We start from the raw sequence: 17232 nt of genomic DNA, 5'->3' as shown, positions 1-17232 counted from the left end.
GATCATGATCTTGCTGTTCGTGGATTTGAGGCCCGCCTACATTGGGCTCTGCACTGACAGTGCAAAGCCTGCTTGGGATACTCTCTCTCCTTCAATCTGTCCCTCTCCCTTCTTTCTCTCTTAAACTAAATAAATAAATAAAAACTTAAAAAAAAACAAAACATTTGCCAATATTCTCTTTGGAACTTGTAGCAGATATAGAGAACTGCCAAAAGAAAACTCTTCCTATATTTCTACTTGGTGCTGCTCCTTTCTGCCTCCCTCTGATTCTGCAATATCGGTCACAGAGTCCGTGCATGAGTTTTCATGACTATACTCATTTCAAACAAGGCACGATCTGCCTGGACTTTCTGGTCCACCAGGCAGGTTCAGTGGATACATGCTAGTCTCTCTATTTATTTGTTGGTGGTTGTTTTTTTGTTTTTTTTGGAAAATCTACATTTGGATGTCAAATTAATGTACATAGCTCCCATTGCAATTCCCATGTCTAAGAACTTTTCACCTGACATCATTTCTGTGTTTTTAAATTGGGGCATCCTTCTAATTACATGCTTGGTGTTCTGACTCCAAAGACTAAGGAGAAAAAGTAAAATCTCTCTGTATACTATTGCCAAGCTTCTCTCACTTTATTCCCACCACAACTAATCTTAAATGCGGTTTATGATTATGAGAATTACAACTTTTCTACACATTACTGTGAATGTGCACCTTATTTTCTCTAAATTCATTGTTATGCACTGAACTATGTTCCCTAAAATAATATGTTGAAGTCCTAACCCTAGTATCTCATAATGTGACCTTATGTGGGAATGAGTCATTGCAGACATAATTAGTTAAATTAAGATGAGATCATACAGGAGTAGGATGGGTCCTTAATCCAATACCACTGGTGTCTTTATTACAGGAAAATTTGGATACTGACATAGAAGAAAAATGGCCATGTGAAGACAGAGACAGAGACTGGAGTTTTAGGGCCACAATCTTAGGAACACCTGGAATACCAGAGGCTGAAAAGGCAACAAGGATTCTCCCTCAGAGACTGAAGACAGCATAGCACTACCAACAACTTGATTTCAACTTCATTACTCTATAGCTGAGAGTTGATAAACGTCTCTTGTTGTTAGGCACCTAGTTTCTGGTTTTTGGTTATGACAATCCTTGTAAACTAATACAACCATTTTCTATGATGGTGACAGTAGCATTTCTCAGTTCTATGAAGTAAGTCCATTAGAATGTAAGTTCCAAGAGGGCCAGGAATGTATTGTTTTGTTCACACTTGCATCTTTAGCCTGCCACATTATTACTTGGGACCTTTTAGGCACTAACTATGACTGACTGAAGACCTGAATGAAAGGGTAGATTGGTCCCCAGTTCTATCTTTGGTACAAACCTTATGGACTCTCTGTGGATAGTACAGTAGGAGAGATAAAAAGCATTTTCCTTTCCTTCCTTAGATTAAACTATTTGAGGATGCAAACCCTGGGTTTGTAGTGAGTTCAATCCTTAGAAGCTCCTTCTTATTCCAACTTGATCTTCCTTATAATTAAAGATAATTCCCTGTGGGTTTCTATTTTTGTTTCAATATTATTTAGATTTACTTATTTGCCCTATCTCCCCATGATTTTTATGAATATTTTGGAAAAAATACACTATCATACTTAATTTTTACAATGTTGATATGGCTTGGTTAAGGCAGCCATCAATTTTATTCTATAGAAAAAGATACTTTAATTCAAAGAATTTTAGTGAATTGCCCAAATTCATAGCCAGTACTGGGGCAGAATTGGGACACTGTTCTTTCTATTACTTCTTCTTGCCTCCTGCTTCCTCACCAGTAGACTCTTCATTATTAGGAGAGTTCTGGGTCATTTGTGAAATATTACAAAAGAGCATTGCAAACACCAGACCTACCAAGGGATAAAGACAAGTATTTGTTTAGTTGTGCCCTTTGAATATTGACTCTAACCCAGGTATCTATTTCCAAATATTCACTCCTAACTTATTTATTTAATACAGCAACTCCTAATACACTCCTAATTTATTTAATACAGCAACCATTCAAAGGGAGCCTTATAAAAAAAAATAAATAAATGAATGAATAGGCTTACCATCAATTCTTCATCTTAAAAAAATAACTTCACCACTTCTTGCTCAAGTGCTTCCAACAGGTTTCTACTCAGCTTCCAACCTTTACTACATGCACAAAATTAAGTTCACTTTAAATACTCTTAAGTCCCTCCTAAATTTTCCAACCTCTCTTTTTGCCTATCCAATTCTTTTCATAATTACTCAAGCCTAAGTTTCTCACCTTCTTTAAGTCAGTAACATCTTATGAGAACTCAGAGATTAATTCTGATGACTTTCAATAGTATTCTATTTAAAAAAATTTTTTTAACATTTATTTATTATGTTTGAAAGGGAGAGAGACAGAGCACGAGCAGGGGAGTGGCAGAGAGAGAGGGAAACACAGACTCCAAAGTAGGCTCCAGGCTCCAAGCTCTCAGCACAGAGCCCTGTGCAGAGCTCAAACTCATGAACTGTAAGATCATGACCTGAGCCAAAGTTGGACGCTTAATCGACTGAGCCACCCAGGTGCCCGGATGTTCTCTGATTTTTAAAATGAAATTTAAAACAACATCATTTTTGGAAAGATAACCCAGGTAGTATAGATACATACTCACAACACATACGCACACATATATGCACACGGACATGTGTATGTGTTTGAATGTATATATGTAGTGATGTATTGGTAATGAGGGAAGAATCTGGGGTGTTAATCACTTATCAATTTTCTTTCATTATACATAATGCTGATAGCTGTTCAATAGTTGCATTTATGTTCTTGTCACTCCCTGGTAATCAAGGCTTGCAGGTAGTTGGAAATACACAAGCTTGTGGTTTCCATGGTAAAACACATTACAGTCCACCCAAGAGTACTTTTGTATTCAAGTCTCTCTTCAGTTAGAAAACTCATGCGTTCATGTGCAGTGTTCATTTTCAGGACCTACTGTCTGGACTTCCTCATTTTATTTAAAATAATTAAAGGTAGGCAAGCCCATTTAACTTAATTTTGCATGGGAAGCAAAAAATAAAGAAAGCTAGGATAAGTGTAAAGGTACATTTTTTCAACCTTAAGTTGCAAGGAGATTTTGCCTTTTCATAGCCCTGCCCAACTGCATAAGCTGGGTGCAGGCCTAGTTCAAGCCATTAAAAAAAAAAAAAGAAAAGAGAAAAGAAGAAAAAAGAAAAGAGGAGAGGAAAGGGGAGGGGAGGGGAGGGAGAAGGAGGAAAGGGGAGGGGGAGAGAGGAGAGGAGAGGAGAGGAGAGGAGAGGAGAGGAGAGGAGAGGAGACAGAGAAGAGAAGAGAAGAGAAGAGAAGAGAAGAGAAGAGAAGAGAAGAGAAGAGAAAAAAATTGCAAACATTTATTCATTTTTATTCTAAGTATGTAATAAAAAGTAGAAAAATTTATAGCATTTAGACTTAAAGTAAACTGTGTTTGTTATGTATTATAAATCTTTTCCACCACCACCTCAAAAAACAGATCAGATGCTTTAAGATCATGTCCATTTCTTCTCTCTCACCTCAACTCTACTTCTTCCCATTACACACACACACACACACACACACACACACACACACACACGTGCGCGCGTGCATGTATATATATACATGCATAAACATATATATATACACATGTATATACATATATATATATGCGTGCATACATGTACACATACATTCTGGAAGTATATACAAAGCTATTAGCCCCAGAAAGGGTTATAAGCTTACATAACATGACTAAGGCAGCACAGCCCCACCACAAACCTAACAGCCTCCCAATCAAAACTCATAACAGCTACAACATGCAAATCTTCTTTTCTTTATCTCTATACTTGTAAGAAGAGGATATAAGATACCATCTAATCTCTAACTCAGATTGGAATAGTGAACCCAGTCATTTAAAAACCTTGATGAAAAATATAACGGTGCTCATGCAGCCCAGGATGGCTAAGAATGGCAGGGTTAAATAGCAAAACCCAGTTTGATGAGGGAAAAAAATGTGTGTTTTCAAAGAGGGACCCATTGGATCTCAAGAGTCAAGTCATGTTAAACAGATACTAGTTGTTAGTATGAATCCAGAAATTACAAGAAGACACTCATGTACAGTGAAAGAAGTACCTTTTAATTTTATATAATTATTTGCACCAGTGACATAAGACTTTAAATCCACCCTCCAAGCAGCTCTTCCATTTGGCACTCATAAGTTATATTTCACTAATGGGCACAGCTCACTAGGACACATATATTTCTTTAGAATATTCTAGTACTTAGCACTCATAACTCAGGTAAAAGTAACATATATGACTTGAAATAGGTACATCATATTGGGTTAGATATATTTAAAGATAAGGTCACACAATTTGGAGGAAAAAGGGAAAATAGTTGCAAATAGAATTTCACTCCATAAATTTTAACAGTAAAACTAATGGGTTTTCTAGGGAAATTGACTCTTTTCCCACAGTAGTTTGTATGTTCATTTGTTTGTTTATTTCACAGTGCAGTATAAGGATTAAGTGAGAGAACAGCATGGACTTTGGAATCAGATTATATGTACTTGATTATCAAATTTGCTAACTTTTATTTACTGTACAATGCAGTTATTACTTCTGTTAACAGAACTGTTATGAAAATTAAAGAGGATACTTCATATATGAGCCTACAAAACTGAGTAATCACAACTGATAACTTTTTTCTGGTGTGTTGGTAAACTTTTTTCTGGTGTGTTGGTAATAAAAAAAGAATAAGCATTTATAATTGGAAAAACAGAAACTATGGATTACTTATGTCAGTTTGATGTAGTTGATTCCACCAAGAAACATTTCCTTAAGAAAAATAAGGATATAAGGCAATAAATAACTTCACTGTTTACTTCAGAAAATTCCTACAGATCAATTTATTGGAGACAATAGTCTGTTCACCTAGGCAAACACATCACTTATCTGCAACAACTACTCATTAAGATGTGCATTGTCTTTGTACTCATTATTCATTAAGACTTCAAAACCCTCACTTTGCCATGTCCTCCAGTTCCAAATGATTTATCATGAAAGTTGATCATTGCAAATCCTTTCTCTTTGAAAGATCCTCCTAACACCACTTGAGCCCTGATTCAAAAAGCCTAATAAGGGGTGCCTGGGTGGCTCAGTCGGTTAAGTGTCTGACTTCAGCCAGGTCACGATCTCGCGGTCCGTGAGTTCGAGCCCCGCGTCAGGCTCTGGGCTGACGGCTCAGAGCCTGGAGCCTGCTTCCGATTCTGTGTTTTCCTCTCTCTCTGCTCCTCCCCCGTTCATGCTCTGTCTCTCTCTGTCTCAAAAATAAATAAAAACGTTGAAAAAAAATTAAAAAAAAAAGCCTAATAAATACCTGACTTCTTTTTTTTTTTTTTAATTTTTTTTCAACGTTTATTTATTTTTGGGACAGAGAGAGACAGAGCATGAACGGGGGAGGGGCAGAGAGAGAGGAAAACACAGAATCGGAAGCAGGCTCCAGGCTCTGAGCCGTCAGCCCAGAGCCTGACGCGGGGCTCGAACTCACGGACCGCAAGATCGTGACCTGGCTGAAGTCGGACGCTTAACCGACTGCGCCACCCAGGCGCCCCAACCTGACTTCTACCATCATCTTGTGAAACACTTTTAATGCTTACTCACTTCAGGGAGCTTAAACAAGTTTAGTTTCGCTGCATTAATAAATATCTAGTGACAGTTCCATTTAAACAGTATAAAGGGAATCAAACCACACCTGCTGCTCTATAACTTCATTATTTTTGCTTAAACTTAAAAGATGCAGGCCTAGATCATCATTTTTAATTATTACAAAATGTCTATATATTCCTCTATGTTAACAACACACTATTTTGTCACTAATTCCTTACATACATAAATGGATCTTCAGGTTTTCTTTGTTTACTATTTTAAAAAACATTAAAGAAAAAATCATCTATATTATCTAATATAAATAAGTAATAAATACATTTTCTGTATTTTCACTAAATAATGTGAAAGTTAAATGTCAAACTATTTTTAAATGTCTATATAGGGCAGAGAATACACCAGTAATCTGAAAATCTAGTTATCATCTTAGCATTTTAATAGTCAAATCAACTTCTCCCATGGAACTTTACCAATGCATTTTCCCCAAACTGTCTGAGAAGGTAGATATAATAAATGATACAGTCAAAATACGAAAATATTATATCAGAAAAGAAGTTGCTGTCACTTTTGTCAGAAAAATTATCCCAGAATTTAGAAATAGGCAAAAGAGTTTATTGGATGTTCTTTCAGTAAAATGCTAGACTCGACTTTCTATTTTCTGTGCAATTTGACACCTGTGAAGGAGCAGACATTAGCGTGTTGAGTTTTGTGTAATAGATATGCAAAGAATTGCCACCCAGTATAAGAGGTAACTCCATAGGTTAACACTGATGGCCCTGTAGGGCTTTTGGAAGAGGGGTACTAACCGAGCAATCTTATTGCCTAGTAATACCTAGCTTCTTAAATGTCCTGTGGGCCAGTTTTCAAGTATTACTGTTTCACTTATTAATTAATGAGTTGAGTATAATATTTGACATTTTCATTTTATATTTGTATGAGGGACATAGCTTTCAACCTATTAAAAATTACATTTTAATAGCTCCTCTTCAAATTATTAAGAATTTCTTATTAATTATCAGTGTAATTTAAAGTGCTATCACTTTGGAAAACAATTTGGTATTTATATTATAAAATACCACAGATTCTATAAAATCCCAATCAAAATCACATAGGGAATTTTGTGGAGTTTGATAAACTGATTCTACAGAAGTAAAAGATCAAACTAAATAAGAATAAAGAGTAAATATTTGCCCTATCTGGTATCTAGACTTATTATGATACTACAATAATTAAGACATTATAAAAGTAGCACAGAGAAAGACAAATTGATTAGTGAAATGAAACAGAGTCAAGAAATTGATTCATTGTGTATATTCAATATTAATATATAATAAAAGTAGTATGACAGATCAATAAGGAATACAAAGAAAGGATTCAATAAATGGACTTTTTAAATAAATAAATAGGAAAAATAATTACCTTGGACCCCTATCTCACAACTTATGGATTAAATTACATCCAAACAGGTTAAGGAAACTTTTAAATTCTTATGAAAAAAATAATGGTGAATACTTTTTTGACTTCTGAATAGTCAAAGTACTTAAGATACAAAAACATAGTATCATAAACTATGTATAAAATATTTGCCTGGAAAAGTAAGAGTGTAAATCACTAAATAGCTTCAAGGATAGGCTTAGGACATTTGTATAGCTCATTTTATAAATTTTAAATTTTAATTTTAAAGAGAGTGAAAAACAGGGGCGCCTGGTTTTTCACTCTCTGGGTGGCTCAGTTGGTTAAGCGTCCAACTTTAGCTCAGGTCATGATCTCACGGTTTGTGAGTTCGAGCCCTGTGTTGGGCTCTGTGCTGACAGCTCAGAGCCTAGAGCCTGCTTCGAATTCTGTGTCTCCTTCTCTCTCTGCCCCTCCACAACTTGTGCTCTGTCTCTCTCTGTCTCTCAAAAAATACATACATGTAAAAAAAAATTTTTTTTTTAAATAAAGAGAGTGAAAAACAAATTCACAGCTAGGAGAAGATATTTTGATACAAAACCAATAAAGGTTAAAAATCAAGAATATATGAAGAATCCTTAACACATCATAAGAAAATGACAAACGTGTAGCCAGAAGATATGAAATGGCATTTTAGAGAAAAGGAGCTATACTGGCTAATAAACTGAGGATGAAATTTCAACCTCATCAATACTCAAGAAAATGCAAATAAGACTACAGTGAGATAACATTTTATATCCATTTGAAAAAATCAAGAATGACACATAATAATGCCAAATGTTGAAGAGAACGTGAATCAAAGTTTTTTTTAATTGTTGGTGAAGCATAAGTTGGTGAGATCACTTTGGTAAACAATTTGGCATTATCTAATAAAACTGAATATTCATATATTGGCAGTTCAGTCATTCTACTCTTAGACAAATGCCATAGAGAAATTTATACACATGCACTAAGATGCATATACAAAAAGGGTCAAAAAAATGCACTTTTCATGAGAGCACAGAGAAAAACCAGAAGTAATCAAATATCCACTTACAAGGAAATGGGTAAATTGTGGCATATTTATGCAATTAAATACAGCAGTAAAAGTTAACGAAATATGACTATATGACAGAATAAGAATGGATCTTAGTAACAGAATGCAGAAGGTAAGAAGCAAGTTTAAAAAGACTACACTACATGCAGCATGCTAGCCACTTTTAAGTTCAAAAATATCTAAAACCAAACAATAATTTGTTGAGGGATACACATAATCTGTTAAACTATATTTTTTAAAAGCAAGTAGGAGCCCCTGGGTGGCTCAGTTGGTTAAGCATCTGACTTCGGTTTAGGTCATGATCTCACATTTTGTGAGTTCGAGCCCCGCGTCGGGCTCTGGGCTGACAGCTCAGAGCCTGGAGCCTGCTTCAGATTCTGGGTCTCCCTCTCTCTCTGTCCCTCCCCCACTCATACTCTGTGTCTCTCTCTCAAAAATAAACATTAAAAAAATTAAAATACATAAACAAATAAAATAAATAAAAGCAAATAAATGAAAAGCCAAAATAACGACTGTAACAACTCCTGGGAGAAAGGCAGGGAAGAAAGTGGAGGAATCCAGAGTTGCTGTAAGTTATTAATATAGCATTAGTTCTTTGAGTGCTGATAGGTGTATATACATTATTAATAAGTTATTAATAGATTAAGGAATAAGTGAATGAAATGACAGCGTGCCACAAACTAAGAATTACAACTAAACTAATTCTGAACCTCTGGGGACACAAGAAATTCCTAAATATCTTATACTTATTAAAAAAAAAAACAGATGTGAGAGGGACTCAAGGGTACAACATGAGAAGAAATCCCCATAGTCTACCAGATAAGCGTATGAGTCAAATCTTTAGCCCAGGGGGGATTTAGTAGGGGGCCAGAGAGAATAAGATTAGCAAGCTTGGATGAGAAGAGAGGCACATGGAAAGATTTTTCTGATGTAAGAAACAGCAGGTTCAAAGGGAAAAATTGTGTGAGAAAAAATATAGTATATTCAGGGTCTTCAAAGAAGTTAAAATGGCTAAAGCATCAGGTAACAGCAATATATGAAAACACAAAGACAGAAAAGAAGACATAATCAAAAGAACTTAAATAGAAGCCAAGAAGTGTATTAATAAACACGGACAATAAAGTTATCAGGAGCAACCACTTATTGAAAATGCTCAGACACTATACTGAGCGCAAAGATGTATTACCACACTTAATTTTTCAAGACAAACCTTTAACAGGCACTATTAGTGTCTCCTTTTACAATTAGGAGACAGAGGCATTTGCCCAAAGTCACACAAATAATACCTGGTGGGCCTAGGTGTGAAACAAGGCAGTCTACCTCTAGCCCACACACTTAATCCTGATTACATATGAGCTTAACCAAAAAAGAAAAAATTGTATGAATCAACTTTACCTTTTCTGCTATTTTTATTGAGATATAACTGGCATATAATATTATGTTACCTTCAGGTGTACAGCATAATGATTTGATATCTGTATATACTATGAAATAATCATCACAATAAATCTAGATGACATCTATCGTCACACATAATTACAAGCTTTTTTCTTGTGAGGAGAACTTTTAAGATCTACTCTCTTAGTAAATTTCAAATATGCTATATATCAATATGCAACTATGCTATAATAAATATGTTATACAGTATTATTAACAATAGTCACCATGGTTATATTACATACGTGACATTTATTTTGTAGCTGGAAGTTTGTACCTCTTATCCACCCTTACCCCAAATTTTCTTTTTTATTTCTTAAATTGTTTTTTTTTCTGATTATATAGTATGCTGAAACAGATTATAAAATATACTACCATAGCTGACAGACATTTTAGGAATTTTTTGGACAAAATTTATTTACACATGCCAAGAAATGCTTAACAATTTCAGCTTCAACTACTTTAATAAGTAAATATTATTCCCTAAGACTGTATCATGTTAACTAGCATATAATTGGATATAGTAAACATGGAAACATAGCACCCATTTGCCTTCCTTCAATAACTGCCAATAATTTCCAGCTGTCAGCTGCATCAGGGTTTGTCACGAATACAGTGAGCCGCCTTACCTGAGGTCACACCTTTCTCAGGGCAGCCCACTACCCAAACTCCCTATCAAAATCTGCTCCTACAGAATTAAAACCAGAGATACTGAATTTAATGGTTCTTCAATCTTGATCAAAAAGCAAGCAACTGATTGCGATTAAATTGCCAATATATCAATAACATCAAATTGCTTTATCACAAGAAAAATTTCAAAGTAATTGAGGATTTTGCTTCTGACCATGTGGTAGAAGAGATGTCCTATACACACACAGGCACACAGACACACACGTATCGATACACACACACACACACACACACACAGACACAACCCACCCCACCCCACCCCACCCCACCATACCACACCACTTTTTCACATGTATGGCTTAACTAGTAAGAAAGTAAGGTATATCCTTACAAGACAGAAAAGGCAAGAAAATAAGAATCCAGTGAAGTAAGCTAGCAGTAAAGCTGCTGTTCACCCTGGTGCCAGCTGTCAATTTTTGATGGTATAGAATTTATATTTTGACAAGCAGGAAACTTGTCAATGAAATCCCCACAAAGAGCTCCACAGGAATCCCCCCAAAGAAATCCTCCCACAGAGAACTCCATAGAAATCCCCATTAAGAAAAAAAAAAAACAACAAAAACAGAATTCCTGAAAGGCAACATCTTCAGTGCATGAGCTAAGAAAAATCCCTTACAGCAGACGAAGATGGTGAATACACTTGGCCCTGTTGGTCATGGTTCCAATTGGTATTGAAAAGAAGAAAGCGATACTGAGACTTGCTGTATTAGTTTCCTAGGGCTATCATAACAAAATACCACAGAATGAGTGGCTTAAACAATGGAAACTTATTTTCTCACAGTTCTGGAGTCTGGAAGTCCAAGATCAAGGTGCTGACAGGGTTGACTTCTCCTGAGGCCTTTCTCCTTGGAGAGTAGGTGACACCTGCTGACTGTGTCCTCACAAGGTCTTTCCTCTGTGTTCAAGCATCCTTGGTGTGTTCAAGTTTCCTTTCTTACAAAAACACATTCAGACGGGATAAGAGCCCACTCTGATGGCCTCATTTTAACTTAATTACCCTGTTAAATTATTTCCAAATATAAGTACTGCGCTAGGATAGAGTTTTGAAATGAATTTTGCAGGACACAACTCAGTCCATAACACTAACAATAAACCTGAAATCACTGACTCCAATTCTCACTTCTTATTCTTTCTTAAGCCTATTTCACCTCGTCACCAAATCTGCAATTAGCAAGGGCACCAGTGATGTATATATGGCAAAATAAAAAATCAGATATCAGTCCTCATCTTAGGTATCCTATTAGCATTTGGCATAGCTGATCACTTCTTCATCCTGAACCACTTTCTTCACTTGACTTCCAACGCACTCTTCCCTTTGTTTTCTTCCTACCCTACAGTTTACCCCTTCTGAGTATCCTTGGCTGGTTCCTTCTCTTCTATTCTCAAAAATCATCTCTTTGGGGCATCTGGGTGGCTCAGTCATTTAAGCGTCTGACTTCAGCCGAAGTCATGATCTCGCAGTCCTTGAGTTTGAGTCCTGCATTGGGCTCTGTGCAAACAGCTCAGAGCATGGAGCCTGCTTCAGATTCTGTGTCCCCCTCTCTCTCAGTCCTTCCCCTACTCACACTCTGTCTCTCTCTCTCTCTCAAAACTAAATATTTACAAAATCATCTCTTTTGTAACTATACTCAAAGTGTAATCCAGGGGCACCTCGGTGGCTCAGTAGGTTAACCGTCCAACTTTGGCTCAGGTCATGATCTCACAGTTCATGGGTTGGAGCCCCGCATCAGGCTCTGTGCTGACAGCTCAGAGCATGGAGCCCGCTTCGGATTCTAGGTCTCACTCTCTCTCTGCCCCTCCCCCATTTGCACTCTGTCTCACTCTCAAAAATAAATAAACATTAAAAAAAATTTTTTTAATGTGTAATACATCTATATGCCCAAGACTATCAAATTTATATATCCAGCCTAGGCTTCTCTTCCAAACTCATACCTTTAACCACCTATTCAACTTTTCTACTTGGATCGCTAGTGGACATCTCCAACTCAGCATAACCAAACCAAACTTTCTAAGTTCCTTCCCTAACATTTCCCAATCTGCGCTGATGGCAAATCCATCCTTCTGGTGGTCAAGACAAAAGTCAAATGAATTATCTTTTCATTTGAGCACATATTTGTATTGTTCTCTAGAGTTCTTTCAGTAATAAAAAGTTTTTTAGCATAAGAAGAAAAAAAATGCTTGTAATGAACATGTTCAGTCAACGACCTAACTTGCACAAATGACCTATAGATATTTAAACTTGCTTTCAGGTTAAAATCTATTTTCTAAGGCAATCCATGGAAAAACAAAACGAAACAAACCTTTCAGTGATAAATAGAAATACTGAACCGAAATGGAAGCTCCATTCATATATCAATCTACATAAATAGCTGGAAAATATTTCACACCATTGAAAGCACCGTGATGTGCAAAGTCTTCTATTCTAAGGCATGACCTTTAATTAGATAGGACTGCAAAAACTGCCAGATTAGATCCCTAGCGTGAGTGATGTATAGTGACACAGAGGGAAGTATTGTAAATGAAATAACCACCCACTTTCTTCTTCCCATCACCTTGTGTCTGAGAAAGAAGGTACTCTGATCTACCTACTAATTTTCTCTATGCCTATCATCCCCCTCCCCCAATGAATTCCAATTATGGCATCCAAGATTCTATGAAAATTCAGAATTGGTTTAAGGGAGAATAAAGTTTGTCCTCACACAGTTTCTTAAGGCCACATTAAACCTCAAGCTCCACCAAAGAGATATTAATCAGTATTTGCTTACTTATAATTGTTTGCCCAGTGCCTAGAATATAATGAATGTTCACTAGAATATAATAGATGTTCACTAATATACATGGAATTAAAAATTACTCAGCAGTAGTTGCTTCTAATACTCCATTAGCATCCAAAGTTGACAACTATCAGCATGCAGAGGCTGGCAATCTGTGGCTACTGCCATCTGGCATCTATGCTGGGAAACAGAAATTCCCAAATAACCATGCTCCAAAAGGAAGAACACATTTGTTAATTTGAAAATGCATGCTTCTGATTTGCTATGGATGATATGAATACTCTGGCATACCATAATTCCTCTTTATTTCCTTTACCAGACTCAATTATCATACAAGTTATTGGCTTTTAAATCTCTGAGTCACTACTTTTCAATAAAAATATTCAGCTGGACCTTAAGAAAAATAAACAACCCTTAAAATGAACTAAGCTTTCCTTTGCCTTCTTTTTGAGATCTTGTCCTCCTTCCCTCAGGTCTCATCTCATTTGAAACTTGGTCCTCACCCAAGTCTTTATTAAGTGACATACCTGTATTTTTACTTAGTGCACTCTATTCTTTTTACCATAGACTTATTACGATATATGAGGATTGCCTTTTTAAGGGTCTCTATCTTTCAAATGGACCTTAGAGATCAAATAACTGGTTCTATGCCATAGGACACAGAACACAGATATTTAAAGGAGGAAAACAGATAACTTTTAAAAATCTATAATTACAAATTTGGCATATTTACATTTTGGAAGTGTATACCCTCCTTGAACAAAGTAGAAATAGCTTATCTTAGTGCTTTGCAGGAATAATGCGCAAAAATAGACTGAATTAGACAGGAAGCCACCAAGAGCCAGATGGAATGTATCATTAATAACACAGAACTAGAAGCTTCATCAAGAGTTGATCTGAGGGCATGTTTCTTGCTATCTGTCCCTCCAAAGCTGCTAGTAATAGCTTTGTTTGGCTCTAAAATTGTGAAGGCAGGAACTGTACCTATTTTGTTCATTTTCATTGTGTTTTCAGAACCTAACACAATGCCATATACACATATTTTTATATGTGTACTCAATATATTTGCTGAGTGTTGAATGAATTTTGCTATATAAAAGTCAACTTTTTGATCATGTTATTTACATTCCTATCAGTCAAAATCATACTGTCAATTTTAAATCTCTTCTGAAGATTTTTCTAATTTTCCATAATCCCTTCTTTATATGTTCTGAGGTGGTGGTTTATTTGAAACTCCCACCTAGCAATTTCCTTCAAACTTCCCCCTCATAGTTCACCCAAGGAGGAAGAAACAGTATCATTATTGTCTTCTCTGTGAGAGAAAAGTATCGTTGAAAAAATTTTTTTTTGCCTTTGTGATACCTTCAGACTAACTAAAGCACTGCACAATTACTGGCAAAATAAGGCTAAAATGTGGACTGTGAACTTTTTCTTAAATATTTACTTAAATATTTAAATAAGTACATGTACAACATATGAATATTTAAGCAACTAGTCAATTGCTTCTCTCTATCTATATCAAAAGATAAAATAATTGTTACCATTTATTTAATTTTGTTGGAATTTTTTCATTTACATATTAATATATCATTAAATTTCAAAACTATCACTTTAGTAACTCTGTTAAAACATCCCTTTTAGAATCATGAAACTATCTGCCCCTGAAATGAAACATGTAAAATATCTCCTGAACCAAATAAGTTTGAATTTCAAGCATCAGTTTATAAGACAGGAAACAAAAATGAATATAACTCATCTCAAAAATCAAATGATGGTGTATAGGAATGCAACCGATTTCTGTGTGTTGATTGTATGTCCTGCAACTTTGCTGAATTCATGAATCAATTCTAGCAGTTTCTTGGTGGAGTCTTTTGGGTTTTCCATATAGAGTATCACGTCATCTGCAAAGAGTGAAAGTTTGACCTCCTCCTGGCTGATTTGGATGCATTTTCTTTCTTTGTGTTGTCTGATTGCAGAGGCTAAGACTTCCAATACCATGTGGAATAACAGTGGTGAGAGTGGACATCCTTGTTTTGTTCCTGACCTTAGGGGGAAAGCTCTCAGTTTTTCCCCATTGAGGATGATATTAGCATTAGGTTGTTTATATATGGCTTTTATGACCTCGAGATACGATCCTTCTATACCTACTTTCTTAACGGTTTTTATCAAGAAAGGATGCTGTATTTTGTCAAATGCTTTCTCTGCATCTATTGAGAGGATCATATGGTTATTGTCAATGAAGTGACAGAAAGAGAAATCAAGGAATCGGTCCCATTTACAATTGCACAAAAAAACATAAAATACCTAGGAATAAATCTAACCAAAGAGGTGAAAAATCTATACACTGAAAACCATAGAAAGCTTATGAAAGAAATTGAAGAAGACACAAAAACATGGAAAAAGATTCCATGCTCCTGGATAGGAAAAACAAATATTGTTAAAATGCTGATACTACCCAAAGCAATCTACATATTCAATGCAATCCCTATCAAAACAACACCAGCATTCTTCACAGAGCTAGAACAAATAATCCTAAAATTTGTATGGAACCAGAAAAGACCCCAAATAGCCAAAGCAATCTTGAAAAAGAAAACCAAAGCAGGAGGCATCACAATCCCAGACTTCAAGCTATACTACAAAGCTGAAATCATCAAGACAGTATGGTACTGGCACAAGAACAGACACTCAGATCAATGGAACAGAATAGAGAAACCAGAAATTGGACCCACAACCGTATGGCCAACTATTCTTTGACAAAGCAGGAAAGAATAACCAATGGAATAAAGACCGTCTCTTCAGCAAGTGGTGCTGGGAAAACTGGACAGACACATGCAGAACAATGAACCTGGACCACTTTCTTACACCATACACAAAAAGAAACTCAAAATGGATGAAAGACCTCAATGTAAGACAGGAAGCCATCAAAATCCTCAAGGAGAAAGCAAGCAAAAACCTCTTTGATCTTGGCCGCAGCAACTTCTTACTAAACACGTCTCCAGAGGCAAGGGAAACAAAAGCAAAAATGAACTACTGGGATCTCATCAAAATAAAAAGCTTCTGCACAGCAAAGGAAACAATCAGCAAAACTAAAATAAAACCGACAGAATGGGAGAAGATATTTGCAAACAACATATCAGATAAAGGGTTAGTATCCAAAATCTATAAAGAACTTACCAAACTCAACACCCAAAACACAAATAATCCAGTGAAGAAATGGGCAAAAGACATGAATAGACACTTCTCCAAAAAAGACATCCAGATGGCCAACCGACACATGAAAAAATGCTCAACATCACTCATCATCAGGGAAACACAAATCAGAACTACCATGAGATACCACCTCACACCTGTCAGAATGGCCAACATTAACAACTCAGGCAACAACAGATATTGGCGAGGATGTGGAGAAAGAGGATCTCTTTTGCATTGTTGGTGGGAATCCAAGCTGGTGCAGCCACTCTGGAAAACAGCATGGAGGTTCCTCAAAAAATTAAAAACAGAACTACCCAACGACCCAGCAATTGCACTACTAGGCATTTATCCACAGGATACAGGTGTGCTGTTTCAAAGGGACTCATGCACCCCCATATTTATAGCAGGACTATCAACAATAGCCAAAGTATGAAAGAGCCCAAATGTCCATTGTTGGATGAATGGATAAAGGTAGACAGAGATAGATATAGAGATAGAGATAGAGATAGAGATACACACACACACACACACACACACACACACACACACACATACATACAAGGGAGTATTACTCGGCAATCAAAAAGAATGAAATCTTGCCATTAGCAAATACATGGATGGAACTAGAGGGTATTATGCTAAGTGAAATTAGTCAGAGAAAGACAAAAATCATATGACTTCACTCATATGAGGACTTTAAGAGACAAAACAGATGAACATAAGGGAAGGGAAATAAAAATCATATAAAAACAGGGAGGGGGACAAAACAGAAGAGACTCATAAATACGGAGAACAAACTGAGGGTTACTGGAGGGGTTGTGGGAGGGGGGATGAGTTAAATGGGCAAGGGCACTAAGGAATCTACTCCTGAAATCATTGTTGCACTATATGCTAACTAATTTGGATGTAAATTTTAAAAAATAAAAAAGGAAAAGA

General features: G+C 36.1%; 1 protein-coding gene and 1 long non-coding RNA gene across 12 annotated transcripts in view; one reads left to right on the top strand and one right to left on the bottom strand.

Moving 5' to 3' along the window:
• Positions 1 to 1131, top strand: part of LOC102899289 — a 43754-nt gene extending 42623 nt beyond the window's left edge. The window contains exon 4 of the long non-coding RNA XR_442286.5: positions 905 to 1131. This is a non-coding gene — a long non-coding RNA (uncharacterized LOC102899289). The remainder of the gene's footprint in view (positions 1 to 904) is intronic.
• KCNT2 (potassium sodium-activated channel subfamily T member 2) overlaps positions 1 to 17232 on the bottom strand; it is a 363444-nt gene that overhangs the window by 264793 nt on the left and 81419 nt on the right. The gene's annotated exons all lie outside the window — the stretch shown is intronic.

This window comes from Felis catus, chromosome F1, assembly GCF_018350175.1.
Source record: "Felis catus isolate Fca126 chromosome F1, F.catus_Fca126_mat1.0, whole genome shotgun sequence".
Taxonomy (NCBI): domain Eukaryota; kingdom Metazoa; phylum Chordata; class Mammalia; order Carnivora; family Felidae; genus Felis; species Felis catus.
Note: the sequence above shows the minus strand (reverse complement) of the source record. Positions and strands in the feature narration are given on the sequence as shown.